Raw genomic sequence first — 21,402 nt, 5'->3', positions numbered from 1 at the left:
GCTCCGTTCCGTTGGTCCGAGGATTGTGAGGCGAGCTTCTAGAAGCTCAAGACAGCTTTGACTACAACACCGATTCTAGTGTTGCCTTCCGGCTCGGGGATGTATACGGTATATTGCGACGCTTTATGCGTTGTCTTGGGTTATGTATTGATGCAGAAGGGGCGAGTTATTGCATATGCTTCGTGTCAGATGAAGATTCATAGGAAGAATTATCTTGTGCATGATTTAGAGTTAGCCGCGATTGTTCATGCTCTTAAGATATGGAGGCATTATCTGTATGGGTTGTCATGTGAGGTTTATACTGATCATCGCAGCTTACAGCATTTGTTCAATCAAAAGGATCTCAATTTGAGGCAGCGTAGATGGCTCAAGTTACTGAAGGACTATGACATCACCATTCTTTATCATTCGGGCAAGGCAAATGTAGTCGCGGATGACTTAAGCAGGAAGGTAGAGAGTATGGGTAGCTTGAAATTTATTTCAGCGGAGGAGAGGCCACTAGCTTTGGACATTCAATCCTTGGCTAACCATCTTGTGAGGTTGGATATTTCAGAGCCCAGCCGAGTTTTTGCATGTGTTATTGCTCAGTCTTCATTATTGGGGCAGATTAAGGCCTGACAGTTTGATGATCCGCATTTGGCAGTTCTTAGAGAGACAGTACTACAGGGTGGTGCCAAGGAGGTTTCTATTGGCGAGGATATGTTCTGTGACTCCAGGATCGCCTATGTGTTCCTAATGTTGATGGCTTGAGGGAGAGGATTCTAGAGGAAGCACACAGTTCTCGGTATTTCATTCATCCAGGTGCTACGAAGATGTATCGTGACCTGAGACAGCATTATTGGTGGCGGTAGATGAAGAAAGACATAGTTGAGTATGTGGCTAGGTGCTTAAGTTACCAGCAGGTTAAGCATGAGCACCAGAGGTCAGGTGGCCTACTTCGGCAGATGACTATACCTGAGTGGAAATGGGAGCGCATTACTATGGACTTTGTAGTTGGATTACCGCGGACCTTGCAGAAGTTTGATGCAGTTTGGGTCATTGTCGACAGGTTGACCAAGTTGGCACACTTTATTCCGGTTGCGACTACCTATACTTCAGACAGGTTGGCCCAGATTTATATTCGGGAGATAGTTCGGTTGTACGGTGTGCCTATTTCCATCATATCAGATAGAGGCCCTCAGTTCACTTTGCATTTCTAGAGAGCCGTACAGAGCGAGTTGGGGACCCGTGTAGAGCTCAACACAGCGTTTCATCCACAGACTGACGGGCAGTCAGAGCGGACAGTTCAGATATTGGAGGACATGCTGAGAGCATGTATGATTGACTTTGGAGGATAGTGGGACCAGTTCTTGCCTTTGGTCGAGTTTCCTTACAACAACAGTTATCAGTCCAGCATCAAGATGGCTCCATTTGAGGCTTTATATGGTCGGCGATGTCGTTCTCCCATCGGGTGGTTTGAGCCCAGCGAGGCTAAGCTATTTGGTATTGATTTTGGTAAAGGATGCCTTGGAAAAGGTAACGTTGATCCAGGAGCGACTTCGCACAGCACAGTCCAGACAGAAGTGCTACGCAGATCAGAAGGCACGTGATGTATCATTTATGGTCGGCGAGAAGGTTCTCTTGAAAGTCTCACCGATGAAGGGTATTATGAGATTCGGAAAGAAGGGCAAGTTGAGCCCAAGGTTTATAGGCCCATTTGAGGTGTTGAGGCGAGTTGGGAAGGTTGCTTATGAGCTTGCTTTACCTCCCAGCCTATCAGGGGTTCATCCAGTCTTTCACGTGTCTATGCTCCGGAGGTATCATTTTCCATCTGCAAATAATTAATGAAATAAGTTTAAACCGAGGCATTATATAATTATCATGAATTTGGATTAATGAAGGCGTTGCCCTATACTGAGTATTTTCCATCTCTGTTGTTGTTTTGATGTTTTATACACATTGTGTGGTGTCTTGGCTATTTGTTGTGAAATTAATTGATTTTGTTATATCTTTGGAATTGGTTGTGGCCATTGGGCATGTAACGACCCGACTGGTCATTTTACTTGCTAGAACCCTGTTCCCCTAAATAAGGCTTCCCGTACTTGCTTTTACTGATTTATAACTTGCGGGGAAGGTTGGTTCGGGATTTAGAAGAGTTTGGGGTGGAATCAGAACACTTAGTTCCTTAAGAGTTGGCTTGATAAGGCCAAGTTTGACTTTGATCAACTTTTTTAGTAAACGACCTCAAAATCGAGATTTGACAAATCCAATAGTTTCGTATGATGATTTCGGACTTGGGCATATGTTCGAATCGGGTTTTGGGTGACCCGAGCGCGTTTCGGCGCCTAATGGTGAAAGTTGGTTCTTGAAGGTTTTTGAAATTCTTTAAATTTGGTTTGGAGCTGATTTTGATGATATCGAGGTCCAAACGGAATTCCGAGACCGAGAATAGTTCCGTAATATCATTTAAGACTTGCACGCAAAATTTGGTATCATTCCGAGTAGTATAAGTACGTTTCGGCGCATTGGAAGTAAATTAAAGAACTTGAAGTTCTTAAGTTTGATTCAATTGGTTTTAGGGTGTGATTCTTAGTTTTAATGTCATTTCGGGTGTTCCGAGAGTTCGAGTGAGTCCGCTTTATGATTCTAAACTTGTTGGTATGTTCGGGCGGGGTCCCCGGGGGCCCCGAGTGTCAATCGGACGAGGCTTGGACTAAGTTGGGAGCTTGGAGCAACAGCTGAAGCTCCCAGATCTGTCATAATTGCACCTGTGCTTGGTCAGCCACAGGTGCGAGCCACGAGCCGCAGAAGCGAGAAATGGAGGGCAGCTCAGAATCCGCAGATACGGAAGATTGGGCGCACCTGCGTGAGCGCAGGTGCGAAAGACATGGTCGCAGGTGCGGCTAGGCTCGCAGAAGCGGCCCTTCTTGTCCGCAAATACGGAGCCTGACCAGATGAAGGAAAAGCGCACCTGCGAGGCATTTGCCGCAGGTGTGGGACCGCAGGTGCGGCCCAAAGCACCATAGGTGCGAAAGTCGCTGGGCAGTGAGGACTCATTTAACACGGACTTAGGCCATTTCTATCACATTTTCTCTCATTCTTAGGCGATTTGAGAGCTTTGAAGGAGGGGATTTCAACCTAGCTTTGTGAGGTAAGTAATTTCTACTTAATGAGACTTAAATACATAGTTTATGGGTAGATTATAACATGTAAATTAGGGAAAATCATGGGTTTAGGTGAAAACCTAGGTTTTTGATAAAAATGAGATTTAACCACGAAATTTGTTATGGAATTCAGTAAAAATCATATATTCATGTTCCTAAGGTTATGGGTAACAGTCTTCTTTAAAAATTTCCGGAATCCGTGCATGTGGGCCCGGGGTAAATTTTAGGAATCTTGCAATTTAGGTTGGGTAATCACTTAAATGGTGGGATTATGAACTTTTGAGCATAGATTGATTTATTTATGTAATGTTTGACTAGTTTCGAGTCGTTTGGCGTCAAATTTGGAGGTTTGAGCGCGTTCTTGAATTGGGAAGTAGGTTTTGAGATGAGGTAAGTCTTCTTTCTAACCTTGAAAGAGGGAATTAACCCCATATGTGAATTAAATAAATGTTTGTACCTAATTGTGGGGGCTACGTACGTACGAGGTGACGAGAGTCTGTACGTAGCTACTATTATGCTATTGTCCGGGTAGTTTAGGACCCGTATCATGCTATACTTGGAATGTTTGTGCCCTTACTTGCTAATATAATCACTTAGTCATGATGGAAATTCATAATAGAACTTAATAAGGTTGAATTCACTTACTTGAAGGTTTGTATGAAATACTTGACTGTAAATAAGAAACTTGTGTTTTCTTGAAAATAATTATTATTTGTGGATCAGGCCGAGCACCTCGGTAATAAATAGATGCATCTATGGTTCGCGCCGTTCGACCCTCTGGCAGTGCACAGCTTAAATATTTTGTTAGATCGGGTCGTACGACCTCGGCATAATTGCACATGCTAATATTTGGAAATTCTCCATGATTTATTCTGCTTAAATGCCTTGAAATGAAAGCTGCGAAATAGTATTACTGAAATTTATGTTATAATTATGAAAGAAGGACTTATCTCTTCTTGTTGTTGAACTGACAGTATCATTCATGATATCCATGCTCAGCATAGTACTTTAATTATATTATTATTGGCCTAGTAAGTGTCAAGTCTACCCCTCGTCACTACTTCTTCGAGGTTAGGCAGGATACTTACTGGGTACATATTATTTATGTACTCATACTATATTTCTGTACTTAATTGTACAGGATCTGAGGCTAGTGCATCTAGTTACCCGCTCGACGCGCATACCTGATCTTGGATCGAGACTTCACAGTGAGCTGCCCCTTCTAAGCCGTTCAGCAGCATGCCAGAGTTTCTCTTTTATTTTTATCTGTCTATTCTGTTTCAGACAGTAGGATAGTCATCTTTTGTATATTCTACTAGTTGCCCACACACTTGTAAAACCAGATCTTGGTACGTATTAGTAGACTTTAATTTTTGGGTTGTAATTCAATAGTTATAACTGCTTTTAAATGTTTTCATTTTTTTGCCTTAAAAATCCTTTATTTATCAAATGTTTTAAATGTAAGTAAAGCTAAATGTTGGAATTTCTTAATAAACAAAAAAAAAGGGAAATCACTAAGTTGTTTACTGTTGGCTTGTCCAGCAACGGTGCTGGACGCCATCACGGCCTGACATGGAGTTGGGTCGTGACAGGGCAAATTGTGATATGAATTGATTTTGTTATATTTCCGTGATAATATTCGTGTAAATTATTTTGTTATTTGAGTTATTATTTTGAGGATATAAGGGTGGCATTTCACTGTTGATATTATGTGGGTATAAGGGTGTCATTTCTCTGTTGTTATGTGTGTTGGAATATTATTTGGGCGGAGCGATAAAGGTGGCTATAGGAGAGATAAGGGTGGCTATATGAGCGATAAGGGTGGCTATTGATATTGTCATGGCAGATGAATAAGGGAGGCTATTATAGGAGTGATAAGGGTGGCTATAGGAGAGATAAGGGTGGCTATTATCAGGGATGATATGTGATGATGTGAGGTTATTGCATTGGTAATTTTCATGTGATGTTGTGATTTTCCTTATGTTTATTTTTATACTTTGTGCAATTTGTCTTGTTGTTGGTAAATTGATAATAGTCTGATCTATGTTGAAATTGGGAGCATGTGATTATTACCAGGCGGATTATGAAATAAAATGTGGGCACGAGGTGTCATGAGTAAATAATGATGATATTGGCACGTGAACTGTCCGTGCAGTTGTGATATGAAATGTGGGTACGTAGTGCCATGAGTAAATAATGATGATATTGGAACATGAATTATCCGTGCAGTTGTGATATGAAATGTGGGCACGAGGTGCCGTGAAAATATGAAAGTGGGCTGAGACCCGTATTTTATGATTTTGAAATATTGTGTCATAGGGTGACTTTTATTCAAAAGAGATTTATTTGAAAGAATTTTATTTGAAAGATATTTATTTGAAGGAAAGAGATTCGAAAGAGATTTATTTGAAAGAGATTTATTTGAAAGTATTATATCCTGAAGATTTCTATTTGAAAAACATATAGGCGAAAGATTTATATTGGAAGGACTTGATTAATTGGTTGTACTTGTATTCATTATTTGTTGCGCAATATTTATGATGTTCTTGTCGCCCTGCTGTGTATATCACTGGTTGATTATTGTTGCCATCATTGTTATTTGTTTCTTATTATTTTTGCATACTATATTGCATAGGTTATTAGACTAGTGAGTGTCTCGATTGTACCTCGTCACTACTCCACTGAGGTTAGTCTTGATACTTAATGGGTAACGACCGTGGTGTACTCATACTACACTTCTGCACATTTTTGTGCAGAGCCAAGTGTTGGAGATATCAGACTTGGACAGAGTTAAAGTGTGATCGCAAGGATTCAAGGTAGAGCTGCTTGGTCGACGCAGTCCCTTGGAGTCTTTCCATTTTATTGTATTGTTAATTATTAATCAAACAATATTGAGTATTCGATCCTTGAGATCATTCCATGTATTCAGTTAGAGTTCGTGACTCAGTATTACCCGTCTTGGGAGGTTGTTATATTTGTAATTATTTCCGCTATTGGTTTATATAAAAAAAATGGCTTGAATTGTTATTATAATCGGCTTACCTAGTCTTAGAGACTAAGTGTCATCACGACGCCTGTGGTGTAATTTTGGCTCGTGACACCTCTGGCGAAATCGAAATAATATTTCTATGTCACGCATTACTGACAAATATTATATCAAGATGTATGACACTATTGGCAATAATAATAAGTGGTATACCAACAATGATTTTATTGTGAGGCCACCCACTTTAAATTTGATATACTTCTTCAAATAACTTAAATAACCATCACAAATATATTAAAGCAAAGCAATGATGCTAAATTTATAAGGAAAGTAAAATTGATAATATGGGATGAAGCACTTATGGATAAGTATCAAACGGAGTTCTAGAAATATATTGGATATTAATGAACCGTTTGGTTAAAAATTAATAGTTTGAGAGGTTATTTATGTCAAGTACTACCAGTAGTTCCAAAATCGACAAAAGCAGAGACTGTAAAAGCTAGCTTGCCAAAGTTATACTTTTGGCCTCAAATGAAAAAGATTCAACTGACAAAAAATATAAAGTAAGAACAGATCCAGTATTCAGTGTCTTCTTACTTCGTGTCGCAAACGAATAAGAGCATCCAATAAAAGATGATTTGATTTTTCCTGAACACTTGGTTACCAATCCCAATGGTAATAGTAGTGCATTTAATAAAAGAAATATTTCTATCATTAGATTAAAATGCAATTTGTGCGAGTCATATGATATAATTAAGAAGATATCTTAGTTTGCAGAAATGAATATGTTGATCAACTAAATAAAAGGTTGATTGTAAAATATTATAGTAAAAACAAAATATTTTTTCTGTTTTTGGCTCAGCAGAAAATGATACAAATAATTACTACCAAGAAGAATACTTAAATATTTTAATACCAAATAGTCTTCTACCATGCATGTTTGTTGTCAAATTTATTATTTCTTACGTATGTTAGTGTCACCGTATATATAATATACTAAGTTAATATTCCATTGTATATAGAGTGATTTTGAAGAAAACTATACTTGTCACGCTACCGAAAAATTTAAATACACCGAATAGCTTATGTAATAGCATACATATGGTATATAGAAGTTTTGACAATAACGTCACACATGCAAAAATTATGATATTGGTCAATGTGCTTCTAAGTATATTTTTATCCCTGAATTCAACTTTCGTCTTTCGAACTAAGGAATATACTTTTAAATTTGTGTGAAAATAATTTTTAGTATGTTTATGTTTTGCAGATATAATAAATAAAGAACAAGGACAAACATCCTAAATATTGGACTATATTTATCGCAATGTGTTTTCTTGCACGAACAACAATATGTTGCACTTTCAAGAGGGATATCAAGATTGACAACAAGAGTTCTGGTTAAGGCAGATCAACCAAAGGATTAGGAGGAAACATACACAAAATAATATTGTCCACAAAGAAGTATTCTTTAAGATACCATCACATTAAATACTTTTAAATAATAATACATAATTATCTAACTACCATGACAGAGTTAATCATTTGTGTAAGTTTTGACATTGTCCTTTTATTTTAAATATATATATTATGCTAATGTAATAATATTTTTCGGCATTTAGATGATTGTTGTATTATTATACATAAAATTTCTCTTATTAATTAAATTTTATTGTTCCTTCATATAAATAAATGTTTAAATCATCATGTGCTATTATTAACGTGCAACACACGTTCATAGATATATATATATTCTTAATGGCACATGAAACCCTTCCGGTACTGGACCAGTATTACTCTATTAGACTTTAGAAACCCTAACATCTAAAATTCTTAATTTCCCTCAGAAGTCAGATCTCATAAGCAACAACAAGTCATAACCCAACGGCCAACCCTCTCGAGTCTTGCCACTCCCTCTCGCCGACTCGCCGTCTCGCCTCTCCCTCGCGCCATAGCCAGAGCAATAGATGGTAAGTTTTTTTTTCTTATTGATGTCTTCAGAATATTCGGATGTAAATAACATCTGCCTAGTATTCAAGGAAAATAACATTGGCAGGAGCTTTAGTATTCTAGATCTGTTTCCAATGATTGTTTGCTGAATGGTTCACCTCATTCATAGACATATTGTGGCATGCCTTTACAGTAAAGATACCATCTATTTGCCCTTTCCAAAAAATCTGGTCCTCACTGTTGTTTACACCTTTAAAATCAGAGAGCATCTCAAAGTATTCAGCCATTTCACGGATCTCCAATCACTGAGATTTCTTCTGAAATTGACATTCCAACTAAACCAATAACCGCTCGATAATAGCTAAACTGATACTAATCCGCCCGATATCTTATCGGGTGGTTAGCAGATTAATATATTTAAAAGTCGATAACCGATAAGACGAATCATTAAGAGTAAATAACTGCCTGATCTTCCCGATAAGCAGCCCTAATAGGAATTACCAATGGGACAGGGACACAGGCAGAGTGGGCCAGAGCTAGAATGCAATAGAGGATTTAACGTGTTAGACATTAAGAATTTAAAATTCTTAGAGGTCGTTTGGTAGGATGTATCAGGAAAAATAATACGTATTAAGTCTTTATTTGGTAGTAGTATTTTTCAACCTAAGATTCAATACTATTTTCGGAAAAAGAGTTATTTATGTCCCTGTACTATTGTATATTAGTTATTTGTACCCCGTTATACTATTCAACCTTTTCTATCCCTGTCGTTAGGGTTATTGATAAATCTACCCCCTCATTAACGGACCTAGTCGGCTCGGACACGTGGCACAATTTTAAGACACTCGGTCCTTTTTCTTTTTTTTTAAAAAAAATTATTGTTTGGATACCCATCCCAGCACCCGATTTGAAACCCATCAACGACCCGATCCGTAACCCTTTAACGAGTTCATTTAAATAGCTTCTCCTCAGCCATAGAATCATATTACGACCAAAAAACAGACCGCTGAAATTAACGACACTCCATCCGTCTGCCGATTCTTGAATCTCCTATGGTGTAAAGGTAATAAAATTCCACCAAAATGATAGATTTCTTGTTAGCCTATAATTTTTGTAGTAATGTGTCTTAAGTTAGTATTTATTTTATAGGTTTAATCTCGTCGATTTTAGGGTTTAGGGTTCCTGATTTTATCATTTTAGTTAGGGATTCATGTATGGGTTAATTTGTATATGGTTTTTACTGTAATTTCTGATTATTCTAATGCAACTTTTGGCTTTTTCTTTATGGGCCAAATTTTGGCTTTACTGTATGTGAGTAAACTAGTGATTCTGAATGTGGGGTAATCCGATTATTTTAGTAATTTTATATTTCTTTTACACATTGAGTGTTTTGGTTGATGTGCTGGTCCCATTTTGCTTTTTTGTTTCTTTGGGTGGTTTAGGGTTTTGGAGATGGTTTTATGGCTATGGTGGTTTAGGTTATGTGAACTTTATTGTCTCTATGTGTTTTTCTTTGTTTTATTATTCTTATATGGTATTGTTTAATGCATGGATTAGTAATGAGTTAATTTAGTTTAGTTTGTGGTCGGTCTCTGTGATGATACAATATGTCATCTTTAATTTTAAATATTTATTTCTGTATTATGAGACCTCAAAAAGCACTATTCAGTATTCCTCGACTTGCGTGCGCAGTCCGTAAATTTTTTCGGAAAGTTTTTATATGCAAAATTGATTAAAATATGAAATAGAGCTTTAAAACTCAACTAAGTTGACTTCGGTCAACGTTTTGAGCCAACTGACCCGAATCAGTCTTTTGACAGTTTCGATAGGCCCGTATCGTGATTTGGGATTTGGGCGTATGCCCGGAATCAAATTCGAAGGTCCCAAGCTCAAATTATCGGCATTTAACGAAAACTAAAAATTTAGAGGTTTAGGAATTCCTAAATTTGGTCATAATTGGGTTTTTATTTATACCGGGTCCCGATTTAGATTCCGATAGTTCGATCAGCTTTGTAACAATATTTCTGACTTATGTACAAAATTTGAAGTTATTCTGAGGTACGTAGGCACGTTTTCCGTTAGTTTTTGAAAAAATTTAAAAGATTTGATTTTATAAAGCTTGAATTTTTAAAGTTTTACCGGAGATTTGACCTTTGAGCAAACAACATCGGAATGGATTTTTGATGATTTCAATAGCTTCGTATGGTGATTTCGGGCTTAGACGCATATTCGGATTTGGATTTGGAAGTTTGTAGTAAACTTCGGCGCATTTTAGCGAAAGTTGGAAAATAGAAAGTTTTTGGAAAGTTTAATCGGGAGTTGACTTTATTGATATCGGGTTCGGAATTAGATTATGTAAATTGGAGCAGCTCCATTATGTCATTTATGAGTTGCATACAAAATTTGAGTTCATTCCGAATTGATGTGGCATGTTTCAGTGCGAGTTATAAAATTAAAAATTTCATAAACTCACAAGTCCGAATCGACGCGCGATATGTAGTTTTGCCGTTATTATGTGTGATTTGAGACCTCGAGTAGGTCCATAATATGTTTTGAGACTTGTTGGTGTGTTCGGACCGGGTCCCGAGGGGATCGAGTGAGTTTCGGAGTGGTTTCGGACCATTCTTAGGTCATTTTAACTGCTGGTTTTTGACAGCAGTGTGCGGAATTTCTGATGTGCAGAGCTTACTTTGGAAGCTTATATCTTACAATCTATAAGGAATCTGGAAATTATCAAAACATAAAAGTTGTAGCTCTTTAATTTTAGTTTCCAGAAAGATAAACTATTTATCATTTGGACATTTCTAAAGAAAATTACGATCGATTGACTGAAGGCTAATAATGCAGTTTTTGTTTGCTTGGCAGTGTGCATCGCCAGAAATTTCTGATGCACAAGGCTGACTTTGGAAGGTTATATCTTGCAATCTTTAAGGAATATAAAAATTATCAAAATATAAAAGTTATAGCCCTTTGATTCTAGTTTCCAGAAAGATAAACCATTCATCATTTGGATATTTGTATAGAAAGTTATGATTGATTGACTGAAGGCTGGTACAATAATTTTTGGCTTGAAAATTTTGAGACAAGTCGCATCTCACAGATGCGACTTTCCTGGACAGAATATATAAGTCCGGAGTCCGACATTTTTGTTCATTTTTAGAGTTTTAGACCTTGGTTTTGGGAGATTTCAGAGGCATTTTTCACGAGTTTTAGTTGGGTAAATATTCTTTATCCGAAATTAGTTATATTTCATGATTCCATACTCATTTACATCATGAATCCGTGAATTTATGGAAGAAATATCAGATTTTTATAAAATCTTTCAAAAACAAAAATTTAAGATTTGAAAGCCAATTCGATGTCGGAATTCGATAATTTTTGTACGGTTGAACTCGTACCAGAACGGGTGTTTGGATTTCGTGAGTTTTTTCGGGATTCAAGACATGGGTCCCACTGTCGGTTTTTGAAATGAATTTTGGATTTTAATCCGGAAAATTAGTTATTTCATATGGAATTAATTCCTACGATTCGTGTTGAGAATATTAAATTGTTTGTGACTAGATTTGAAGCTTTCGGACATCAATTCGCGAGGCAAAGGTTTATTGGAATCTTGAATTTGGTTGCCAAGCAAGGTAAGTGTCGTGGTTAACCTTGACTTGAGGGAATAGAACCCTTGAATTATTGTTACGTGAATTTCATATATAACGACGTATAGGCGAGGTAACGAGTGCCTATACGTCGTCAAATTGATTGTTTGCACATTTATCTGGAAATCATAAATTATTTTAAATCATAAATTAATTATTATATTAGTTATTTCTCTCATATTCCTTGCTCAATATTATGCCTTGAATCCATGCTATATTTGCTACATGCTTATTTGATTTATGTGACCTAATTGTTACTTGACGTTTAGCATACTAAATATTAAAATGCTTATTTCTTCCTTAATTTCCACAATTAATTGCTACTTGTCATCACTTGTTTCTAAATAAAACATAATTATTATATGCTTGTTATCTTACAATTTTATATTAATTATTGTATTTATTGAAATAAATTATTTTATAAGAATTGGTAAATTATAATATTGAGGAGTGGGTTGCACGCCGCAATAGAAATAAAAATGAATATATTGGAGGAGCGGGTTGCACACCGCAATAGAATTGATTGAAAGTAAATATATTGGAGGAGCGGGTTGCATGCCGCAACAGAATTGATTGAAAAGATATATTGAGGATCGGGTTGCACACCGCAACAGAATTACATAAAAATGAATATATTGTGGGATCGGAATGCATGCAACAACGAAATTGAATATGAATATATTGTGGGATCGGGTTGCACGCCGCAATAGAAAGTGATTTAAGTAATAATTGGTTATGACTTCCGAGTTGGCTTGATTGTTGATATGATTTACCGGTTTAATTTCTATTCATGTTCTCCTATATTGTTGTTATTATTATTATTGCGTACAGGTTAATGTAAGTGACCTGCCTTAGCCTCGTCACTACTTCGTCGAGGTTAGGCTCGGCACGTACTGGGTACATAGGGTCGGTTGTACTCATACTACACTCTGCACTTCTTGTGCAGATACCAGAGTTGGTCCCAGCGGCGTACAGTAGATTTGCTCAGATTCAGCTATTCACAGGAGACTTGAGGTATAGCTGCACGTCGTTCGCAGCTCTAAAGTCCCTATCTACTTTATTTTAGCTATGTATTTCTTGCCAGACAACTTTATTTTCATTCAAACCCTTATTTGTATTATTCTAGTAGCTCGTGCACTTGTGACACCAATTCTGGGATGGTATTTAGACATCGCCATTATTATGGTTTACTCACTTTATTTCAGATTTTATTCCAGTTATTAGTTTCTTTATTATTAATTAAATTAAATTGTTAAAAAATGGCTAAAATTATTCTAACATTGGCTTGCCTAGCAAGTGAAATGTTAGGCGCCATCATGGTCCCGAAGGTGGGAATTTTGGGTCGTGACAGTCTCCTTAGCTAAACTTTCTTAGAATTTGTTATCATTCATGATCTAATCTTTCTTTATGTTATTTAATTTCAGATCAACAATATGGTTAATCTGGACATAATATTCAACTATGGGGGGAATGGAGTAGAGAGCCACAAGTGAAGTATGCTAAGAACTTGTTGCACACTTGGATAGGTTGTGACTCTAACCATCTTTCCTATAAAGATATTGTAGATGAGTTTTGCAATGAATTTGGGTTTATTGGTATTCAACAACTTATAGTTTCTACCCCTTCTGGTAGCTACCATGAAGTTGAAGGGGATAATGGTATTAGGTGCCTGTTAGGAATAGTTGGTACTGATTATAATGTTATTAGTTGGTTTGATGTTGAGGAATGTGAGATGTCAGTCCAAGTACCTAATATTACTCAATATGATGAGGTTGTAGTACCTGATTATGAGGCTCCTACTAACTGTAGTTCAACTGATGGTAAGGATAGTGATGAGTATGATTCTGAGTCTTTAGAATATGATTCTGAAGAATTAGATACTATTGCAACTCAAAGAATCATGAGCATTACTGATTAACTCCTTGATTATAAGGAACTAGACAAGAGTATGACCTTCAAGGATATCTCTGAAGTTAGGAAGTGTCTGAAATTCTATTCTATGGCAAATAAGAAAGTGATAGTTCTTAAAAAAATTGATACAACAAGGCTTAGGTATGAGTGTCAAACTGGCTGCCTATTTGTTTGTTTAATCTCTAAAGATGGGGACTATCCAAGGGTAAGAATCAAGACCTTAAACCCATATCATGAATGCTATATTGTAACGAGCTGGCCGGTCATTTTAAGCAGTTGCACTTCGCTCAGTAGTTTAGGGGCATGAGTAGCTCCGTATGATATATTATGACTTGTGTGAATCGTCGGTTTTGGTTTTCAGGTTATTCGGAATCGATTTGAAAGAATGAATTTCATCGTTGAAGCTTTAAGTTGGAAGAGTTGACCAAGTTTTATTTTTGTGAATTTGACCCCGGAACAGAGTTTTGATGGTTCAGATAGGTCCGTATAGTGATTTTGGATATGCTCGGATTTGCATTTGGATATTCCTAGAAGGATTCGGCACTAATTGGCGAAAGTTGGAAATTTGAAGGTTTGAAAAGTTCCTAAGTTTGACCAGAAGTTGACTTTGTGGATATCAGATTCGGATTGTGATTCCAGGAATTGGAATAGCTTCGTTATGTCATTTGAGACTTATTTTCTAAAATTTGGGTTTATTCCGGGTTGATTTGATATGTTTCGGCGCGAGTTTTAGAAGTTGAAAGTTCAAAGTTCATCCAAGTTTGATTGAGGTGCAATTCATTATTTCGATATTGTTATGTGTGATTTGAGGCCTCGAGTAGGTCAGTGTTATATTTTGGGACTTGTTGGTATATTCGGACGGGGTCACGAGGGGCCCGGGGTGAGTTTCGAATGCGGTTCAAATCATTTTGTCTCATGTTGCATTGCTGAGGAAGTGCTGGTTCTGGTGTTGCGCACCTGTGGTTAGTTTTGCGCAGGTGCAGTGGTCGTAGAAGTGGAGATGTGATCACACCTGCGGAAAGGGTATGAGTTTTGAGTCATCGCATATGCGGAGTTTCGAGCGCATCTGCAGCGCCGCAGAAGCGATGGACAGTGGCCTAGAAGCGGTATTTAGCGCGGGAGCGGAACAAGACTCGCACATGCGATGTCGCAGAGGCGGAATTGCAGGTGCGAGGGGTCTGTGCTTAGTGTATTTCCGCAGAAGCGGATGTCTTATCGTAGAAGCGACGCTGCAGAAGCGGCTCATTTATCGCTGATGCGTAAAGGTGTGGGTAGAACATTATTAAATCGAGGATTTTGGTTCTCTTATCATATTTTGAGATTTGGGACTCGGATTGAGGCGATATTTGAAGTGGTTTTAACCACGTGGATTGGGGTAAGTATTCTACACTCGATTTTGATTATATTTTGCGAATCTATCTTCATTTTTGGCAATTGGTGGATGAATTTAAAGAGAAAATTGGGGGATTTTGTCTAAAATTTTATAAAGCGAATTTTTGAGTTTTAAACATCGATTCGGAGTCGAATTTAAATAAAACTAGTATGGTTGAACTCGTAATTGACTGAGTTGTCGGATTTTTGTAAGTTTTTGTCAGGTTCCGACATGTAGGCCCGGGTTTGACTTTTGAGTTGATTTTGGGCTTTTGATTAATGATTCAACCTTTATCATTTAGAATTGTTTCCTTATGCATTATTTGATGTATTTGAGTTGCTTTTGGCTAGTTTTGAGCCGTTCGGAGGTCGGTACATGAGGGATGGTATTTTTGGAGCATCGCTTGGCTTACTCGGTATTAGATTTGGCTTGTTCGAGGTAAGTAATACTTCTAAACTTGGTGTTGAGGGTATGAAACCCCGAATTACGTGCTATGTGATAGATGTTGAGGTGACGCGCATGCTAGGTGACAGGCGTGTGGGCGTGCACTGTAGTAACTGTGATTTAGTCAATACCATAGAATTGTGTAGCTACCTTGTCCTAGCGTTTTTACTATACTCTATGTGTTACAGCACTTGACCTGTAATTTATGCTAGAAATCATGTTTAGGCTATATGCTGGCTTTATTAGGACCCACAGTGGTCGTTCCTTGCTGTTGAGTTATTTGTTTAATTGTAGTTATGTAATCAGTCGTATTCATCATTATATATCATATCTCAGTCTCTGTTATTGTATATTGTCGCATCTCATATCATTGACTTAGGCTTCTTAGCATGAGTGTTGTGAGCCCGAAATATTGGAGAGATTGATGACTGAGTGAGGCCGAGAGCCTGATTGTAAAGATATTGATACTATAGCATGTGAGTTGTCCGTGCAGCACGTGAGTTGTCCGTATGGATCCAGATATTGATACTATAGCACGTGAGTTATCCGTACAGCACATGAATTGTCCGTGCGGATTATAGCGCTTGGACTGAAGGAGCCCCTCCAGAGTCTGCACATCCCTAGTGAGCGCAGTTGCTAGCAGTTATTATGTTTGGGCTGGATCTGCCCTGTACAGTACTGAGTGTGCTGAGTATTGAGCATGATGAATGAGAATACGAGACACAGGGATTGAGTACTCTGAGAGTGTGAGTACATGAATTCATCATTGAGATGCATTGCATTTGACATGCGTACTTGAGATATATGCATAGAGATGCATTTCCTTATGCTACCCTATTTTGGTGACATTCATGATTTCACATGTATATTGACATGTAGGCATAAAGATGTATTTTCCTCATGCTATCTGAAAATGAAACATCTTGTTTATTGCTGAAAGTTTTTTTTTGGAAAAATCACAGTTTTCAAACTTATTCATATATTTTGAGGTTTTCGGTGAAAGATATGGGATCTACTGTTATACTTGAAAATCATGCCTATTTTCCATAACTGTGAACCAACTGAATTATTTCTCGTACCATCTTTATCATATTGTTATGAATTGTTGCTGGTTATTGGAGTTGGACCCTGACTATTGTCCCAGCTCATCACTACTTTCAACCTAAGGTTAGCTTTGTTAGTTATTGAGTACATGTAGTCGATTGTACTCATACTACACTTCTGCACCTTGGGTGCATGGCCAACCGTGTAAATAGCTGCTGCAAAGCTGGACATGCTTTTAGGAAATAGTGTGTATATGAACTCAATCTGTCCACCACATTCAAAGCCTCAGCCACTCCCATTAGTGCAAACTGTGGCACAAACCACATAGCGGACATGTTTATCACAGCGTTTTGATCATACTTGAACCCTTCATCGATTACCTTATTGCGTCGTATAGTTTCTGTTATCGCTGATATTGCCATAGACACACAGGAGATAATCAAGCTAATCCCCATTCTAAAAACTGGACTTAGCCCTGTGGGCTGTCCAGTATACCTTGATAGTAAAGGCACCAAAGCACGATCATATAAAGCAACCCAGATTGTCAAAGTAATAACAGTAAACACGCCGAAAGATCTTGCTGGGATTTCAAACTGAGGGAACATGTGTCTATCCATGGTCATCAGTTGAAATATTGAAAATGATCTGAGTTAACGACACAAGAAGCATAATACAGGTAGACCACATGGGAAGAACTCTAAGAAAAGACTTCATTGTTTCCACTTGTTCCACACAGCAGAGACTCCACGGATCTGAAGCTTTTCCATCAGGTTTGAACTCCCGTTGAAGATCTTGAATTATGCAAGCTCTATTCAAACACCTGTAAATTACAATGAATGGAGCGAGTGTATGCCCATTAGTAGCATAATGAAACTGAAAACAAATTTCCAGCTAAAGGCTGGTTAGATTATTTTCATGAACTCTCCATTTCCTTTAACATACGTCAAACGAGTAAGAGATGGATAGAGGCAGACCCTTCAACACACAAATTTTGCTAAGTTAACAAGTCGGTAAGACAAATATCATATTACAGTAAGTGCATGAAGGGACATTTAAGAAGCTATACCATTGAGGAAAAGATAGAGGCGGTAATACCTGAAGTCAGTTGACGGTTCCAAGAGCTTTGATTCAGGTGCCCTATAATATTGGACGTCATTATAATTCAACTGAACATTCATTTGTCTTTTTCGAAAGGCTGCCGTTGCTACTTGAAACAATCCAGTGAACAAACTCCCTTTAGATTTAACTTTGATATAAAGAGGAGATCCCATTAAGAATATGGAAACAGATAATACCATGAGAATAGCAGGGACACCGAATCCAACTTGCCAACCAAAACAATAACAGTAATTGCAAGAAAGATTGAAGCTCCTACACTGGCATGGAACCAGTTGAAGTAGCTATCTATTACCCTCTCGTTATCTGGATTTTCTTTGTTGTCCAATTGGTCAGCACCAGTGCTATAGAACAAGGTCTAACAAAACCAGCATCAAGAGAAATGAGCCCAAAAGAACACAAAAGTACAGCAAGTTGGCCTGCTGTCGTTCCATTACAACCATGTTGATACGGACTGCAGGGTAGAGGCCTGAGTTGTGGAAATATAGTGGTAAGCCAAAGAACAAAGATTCCCTGTTGAGAGGAAAAATAAAAGAATAAACATCTACAATAAAATAGAAGCATTGATTTCTTCTTAAACACAAAGCCCTATAAATAGTAAAGGAAAAGAGGTTATGAACGACGTCCCTGGAACAAATCATATGATTTTTTTTATGAAGTAACAAATCATATGATATTGTATTCTGAGAGAAAATATTTACCATCTCCAAACAAGAATGAAGTGAAGTGACGAGTATTGAGCGCTAAAAAGTTACTAAGAATATCATAGCTGCATCATTAAAATTTGCAATTGAATGGATGGAGCAAGTAATATAGGAGTAGTACAACAAACAAAGAACTGAGGAATAAAAGTGGCAATTGTGCTACTTTCATATTTTGTTTGTATCCCCCCAACATTTTTTGCAATATCAGTAACCAATTTGTGATCTTGGAGAGAGCTCCAAGTATGCAGAGTTTCAGCATTCTTCATTAAACAGATCTTGAGTCTGGATCTCTCTGATTGAAGAATCACTATATCATATGTTCACCCTCTCATCACATTAAGATGAAGTTTGTCTGTAAATAATGAAATACTCCATACATTCCATTTTATGCGACACTTTTGCCTTTTAGTTTGTTCGAAAAAGGACACATTTTTACATTTTTTGAGAGACTATAAATTATGAACTTCCAATGTTACCCTTAATTACAAAAATGATTTCAAACAATTTTATAATCACACACAAATGTTTAATACCACAACTATCCAAAATCTTTCTTCTTTCTTTCTTAAGCAGTCATCCCTAGTCCAACATGAAAATTGACAGTGCTGGAGATGGTACCAATTAGGAGGGACCACAAAATGACTTACCATTAAGCTGGAGATGGTACCAATAGCAACAACCCGAAACCTTCCCAAGTAAGAATCAGAAACAAAGGCCCCTAAAATGGCCATCCCATTTGAAAGTGCTGACCATATTCCAAGCAAGACTGATGCAGGTGGCAGTTTCCATGTGATAAAATGTTGTGATGTAGATTATCATATTTATCCAAAGCTTGCCACTCTCTCAAATGATTCATTCACTACAAAATTCAAAAGAAAAAGCAACATGCAACACAAGGGGAAAAAATTAAACAAGAAAGAAAAAAGAGCAAGAAAATGTAAAAGAAAGAAAGACACATAAACATACATGCCTATGATGAAAGGCAAGGTTTTGAGACCACCCTTTTTTAGAATTGTGGGAGTGGTTCAGTAAATTTTCTTGTTCTTCTTCATTGTCCATTTCTTTCCTTCTTCAAACTCTTGCTTGCTCAAAGCAAAGTGTGAGAGAGAGAGAGCGCGCAGAAAAGGCCAACAGTTTTTGAGTTTGAAGAGAGCTTTACTTCTGTAGTTCAAATGACCGTACATGGGAGATACTAATGTCCACTTTTTACTGGTCCCGCGTTTCGGAGCTTTTAATTTCTTTATACATTTACACATTAATTTTAAAGAAAAATTTACTGTTTTTACGTAGATTTGATTGAAAATTGAAAAAAGAATTTTTAAAATTATATTGAATAATAATTTTTAATAATTAAAATTGTATTTAGACATATATTTTATTTAAAAAAATACTTAAATTTTTGTGAGTGGAAGAAAAAATTTCTTCCAAATACTACGAATGAAATATTTCATGAACATACAATATTTATAAATAAAAATTTTAAAAAATATATTAAAATTTAATATTGGCTATAGTATTCGATATTCAAAAATAAAATATTGAATTATATACTAAGCTACACAGTACAAAAATATTATTGACTATAACATAAATATTAAAGTTCTAAATTTTACTTTCCATTATTTTTATACTTCCAACCAAGAGGTTGTGAGTTCGAGTCACCCCAAGAGTAAGGTGGGAAGTTCTTGGAGGGAGGGAGCCGAGGGTCTATCGGAAACAGCCTCTCTACCCCAGGGTAGGAGTAAGGTCTGCGTACACACTGCCCTCCCCAGACCCCACTAGTGAGATTATACTGGATTGTTGTTGTTGTACTTAGCGTTCCTTTTTTTCTTTGGTTGCCTACTTGCGTTTCAACCTTTATCTTACGTTTCAACCTTTATCTCAAGTCTAGTTTTAGCATTTTTGGTTTCTATCTTTTTCTTCACTATATTATATAATGATATTTTTATTTTCGTATTTGTAAGTACCTTACTTAAGAATATTATAGTTTATGACTTTATGCACTAGTTAATATTTGAGTTCGAATAAACCAAAGTTACCTGATCGAATAAATCGAAATCGAAAGGAGAAAAATCGAATCATACCGAATTTAATTAGGTATAATATTGGTATAGCATTTTACAAAACCGAATACCAAAAATACATAACCAAAATATCTAAATATAGTACCGTACTGACCGACGATCATCCTAAAGGAGATGGCTTAAATGGCTAACTGCGCATTTTCAGTTCAGATGATGAGTTCAAGTACACAATTAGCTCTCAAAGTGGATTGTGTTGAATTTTTATCTCTATTTTCCATATGGGCAAAATTCAAATTTAACAAATGTTGCCCGACGCTTATTACAGTAGCAATACTTTTAATTTTGGACCTTAAAATTCAACCCATTGTACAAGCCCAAAGCTTAAATACTACCCAGAAAAGTGTCATATTTATGTAATTTTTTGGATTCCACGTGCCTATTTCAAAGCTGGGTCCGAGATGTTTATTAGGAGAGAGGTATCTATGATCCAAAGTGTAACAGCAAATATAAACAATTTCTCAAAGTACTGGGACAAATATGACTCTTTTTCTTTTTTAAAATTTGCTTAAAGAAGAATAACATCTTCTATAATTTAATTTTAGACTTCTCCTTTTATCGTTCTAAAATGCATTTATGATTATAGAAATGTTGCACATGTTTAAAACCATAAATTTTGCGGGTATTTTAACATGTGCCAAAAGTTTTTTTTATATGATGGGAGTAATATTATATATCTTAATTTTAGTTGTTAAAATATTTAAAAATATTTGAAAAATTAAAGCTTAAAAAACAAAAAAAGAATTGTCACATAGGAAAATGAAATACTCCATGCAAAACATGTGCTCTCTCACTTAATATAGAAGGAAGCTTCAGTTATATATGTGCTGGATTTTTTTCCCTTCAGTCGTGCTTGCTGCACGTTCTTGGTCAGTAAGCTTGTTTAAAGGTTCATTTTATCTTTATGGAAAACTGAACGTTGTTTCTGCTATACCTAAACTTATTTTTTAGATTTTGTAAGTTTAACTTGTTTCAAGTTCTATTACTTGAGGGGTTTTAAATTT

The 21,402-nt window shown here is 36.7% G+C and overlaps 1 pseudogene; it reads right to left on the bottom strand.

Moving 5' to 3' along the window:
* Positions 1 to 16,548: 16,548 nt before the first annotated feature.
* On the bottom strand, positions 16,549 to 19,376 carry LOC107803986 (protein NRT1/ PTR FAMILY 1.2-like; annotated as a pseudogene).
* Positions 19,377 to 21,402: the final 2,026 nt, after the last annotated feature.

This window comes from Nicotiana tabacum, chromosome 24, assembly GCF_000715075.1.
Source record: "Nicotiana tabacum cultivar K326 chromosome 24, ASM71507v2, whole genome shotgun sequence".
NCBI lineage: Eukaryota > Viridiplantae > Streptophyta > Magnoliopsida > Solanales > Solanaceae > Nicotiana > Nicotiana tabacum.
This window is presented reverse-complemented; position numbering and strand designations above follow the sequence as displayed.